The following is a 3,354-nucleotide window of genomic DNA, read 5'->3' as shown; positions in this document are numbered from 1 at the left end:
CTGGGCATCCTCCGTTTATACCCCTGATTCCCCCCAGGCCTATGGAAAGGAAAGGACTTCCCCGGACACACCTCCTTATCATGTGAAGTGCCGCAAACCCAAGGACCAGGTGCCTGTGGGTAACTGCACCCCAGGGGGACCTGAGCTCACCTGGAGGAGCCAAGAAGGCTCCGTGGAGGATCTGATGTTTATGTGGAGACTTGAAGGGACATCCAACAGTGCTGCCCAACAGAAATATCACGTGAGCCACATGCGCAATTTAAAGTTTCTAGTAGACACTTAAAAGTTAAGATATTGAAACTTTCTATCCAAAACATTACCAGTTCAATAGGTCATTACATTTTAAAAAATATTAATGAGGTATTTTTCATTCTTTTTATTTTGTGCAAACCTTCAGAATCTCCTTTGGCCTGGCCACGTTTCATGTGCTCAGTGGCCTTTGTGTGGGAGGGGTCCTTGTGCTGGACGCTGCAGGTGTAGGAGGTCACTATCGTGGGAGGGGAAGGGAGACCAGCTCTGGAGGAGCAAGCCCCATGAGAGGGAGCAAGAGGTGAGTCAGGAGAGAAAATGGCTTTGAGAGAGGGCCGTAGCTGGATTCACCTGGCTGGGGGTGGGGGGACAGAGGAAAGTGTTCAGCCTTGAGGTCTATTGAGGGAGCAAAATCCAATGGACTAGGTGCAGAGGATGGATCTAGAGAGCAGGGTCCCTGGGGAGAGGAGGGGCGGCTAAGATGTTTCAGATTTCTGGCTAGAGCCAGAGTATAGGAGAAGCCATTTGCCCAAGGAGAGAAGATTCTTTTTGGGGGGATGGGGGCGTGATAAGTTATGTTTCTGGCCTGATGAATTTGAGGGACACCCAAATGGACACACCCCGCAGCGTACTGGATACGCACACAGGTGAAGACTTGGAAGAGACCGGGCCGGAGCTGTTGATCGGACCGGGAAGGTACTGATGCCCAGGACGCAGTGGCGTAGGGAATATTTAATCCAGACTCTGCCTAACCACATGTACGTCATTTTTGTTCCCCAAGGGCTTTCTGGAAGAACTACTGAGCAAGCTTCTGGGGTCACTCTCCCAGGCGAGCTTATAAAACAAGACAAGGGACTCTCCGCTGACCAGAGGCTGGGTTAAGAGGCCGATTCCCAGGCCACGCCCCCACCTCGTTCAGATCCACCCCTTCTGGATGGGGCCCGGGTATCTGGGTTATCAGGACGTTCTGGCAAGTGATTCAGGAAGGCACCTTTCCTGGGCTACCCGCAGATGAGCGAAATGACTTGATCAAATGTTTGTTTTATTCAAAAGCAATGTGCTTAGTTGTAGAAAACAGTCTGTACAAAATACAGATGAATTTCTGGAGTTAGTAGTGGTGACGGGTGCACAAACCCAGCGAATATCCTGAAACCACTGAACTGCACGCTTTAGACGGTGGATTTCATGTTATGTGAATTACATCCCACTTTTTTTTAATGCAAGGAAAAATACAGATGAGGGCAGAAAATAAAATGACTTGCAATCCCACCGACACTGGTAACAAATGATGGAACACCCTGGAGGTGGAGGCTTCAGGCTGCTTTTCACAGGTGTATGCAGTTAATTCGATTACTTTATACACGCTGGTTTATAACCTTCAGGGAGCCGCTCTTGACCCATCCCTGTCTCTGAGGGCTCAGTCCTCCATGCTCTCCTTGTCTACCCTCCCTCCTTAGTGACCTTATCCTGCCACATGGCTTTACATTCCATCTCTATCAGGATGACTCCCCAGCTGATCCCCGCAGCCTCCGTGTCCCCGAACTCCAGGCGCCGGCATCACCTGCTTCCTGGGCACATGATGGACATGCCATTCTAACAGTGGCTTGGGTCAAAATCCTTGGCATTGACCTTGACTCCCTTCTTTGTCCCACACCCCCATGCAGTCCATTAGGCTATCCCGCGGTCTCTACTTTCAAACTATAACCTGAGTCTAAGCAGTTCTCTCCATGTCCTCGCCTGCCTCGCTGGACCCGGCCACCACCACCCTGGCTGACCATGCAGCGCCCTCCCGTGGGGCCTGATTCTGCCCATGCCTGCTGCGAATCAGGGCTGGGAACTGCAGCCAAGTGATCCAGTTAAATACCAACGGATGCTGAGTCTGACTCACCCCCACCTTGCTGCGCCCCTGCAAGGCCACACACGGGCCACTGGGCTCCAGGGCAGGGCATGGGCACTGCTCCCCCTTCTCCAGGTCTGTCCCCACCACATTCCTTGACGAACCTGGCTGGCAAGTATATGCCCATCTGAAGGCTTCCTGGGGCAAGGCAGTGTAGGGAGGGGAGTCGGGAATGGGCCATGTTTGGAGGCAGGAGGGGGCATCTGGGGGCTGAGAGGCACTCCTCAGTTCCTCTGTGTACCCCAGGCCCCTTGAGGTCTGCATGCTCTGCCAAAGTGGTGAGAAAAAGAAACCCTGCCCCCCCCACCTCATCCTTGCCTCTTCCTCCCATGCTCTGTCCACCCCCAGGCCCCCAGCCCCTTCTTTCTCACCAGGGAGGTTGGCTGGAGTGGCCACTGCAAGTCAGGTGCCTTCTAGGTGTTGGAGATACAACTACACGTAAGACAAGAACCCCGCCCTCAGGGAGCTCACACTACAGGGGAGGGGACACACAGGAAATAAACACAACCAATAAAGCAGACGGTTAGTCCGTGGTGATTGCAAAGGAGAAAGGGATACAGCTGCTTAGGAGACAGGGGGTCCCAACATACCGACATTGCAGATGGGCACGGCCTGGGAAGGCCATGTGGACTCTCCCTCTTGCTGCTCTCCATCCAGGTGGAGCCCTCGCCACTGGCCTCAGCCTCGACTCCCCCCAGGAGGACCCCTCCACAGGAAAGCCACCCCCGCGCGGAGGCCAGAGAAACAGAGAAAGCAGATCTGCCCCTGTCACCCCTCTGCTTAAAGCCCAGAGGCCCAGCCCCTTGGGGAGAGGGGCAGGCCGGTCCCCCCTGGCCCTGGCCCTTCTCTCGGGTTTCAGATCTTACCCCGCCTGCGGCCGCCCTGTACTCTGAGTTCTCCCTCGGGTTCGGGCCTCCCCTCCTCCAGGTTTTCGCCGCCTGGAACACGGTCCCAACCACCCCCCACCCTCGCCTGGGCTTGGAGGTCACCTTCCCCCCCGCCCAGGCCGCGGAAGGTATCCCCCAGCAGACATGTGATATCCCGCCGCGCAGTGCCCAACCCCCACCCCCGCCCCGACCCCGGCCCCGTGAGGGCTGGGACCGCGCCCGTCCCATTCACCCGCGGGTCCCCAGCGCCCAACAAATCCGCGTCGAATGAATGAGTTTCGCGGCGCAGAGGCTTGGCCTCATTCACGTCAGATCTTCCGG

This window comes from Mirounga leonina, unplaced genomic scaffold (assembly GCF_011800145.1).
Source record: "Mirounga leonina isolate KUSES-001 unplaced genomic scaffold, KU_Mleo_1.0 Mir_170, whole genome shotgun sequence".
In the NCBI taxonomy this organism is placed as follows: Eukaryota; Metazoa; Chordata; class Mammalia; order Carnivora; family Phocidae; genus Mirounga; species Mirounga leonina.
This window is presented reverse-complemented; position numbering follows the sequence as displayed.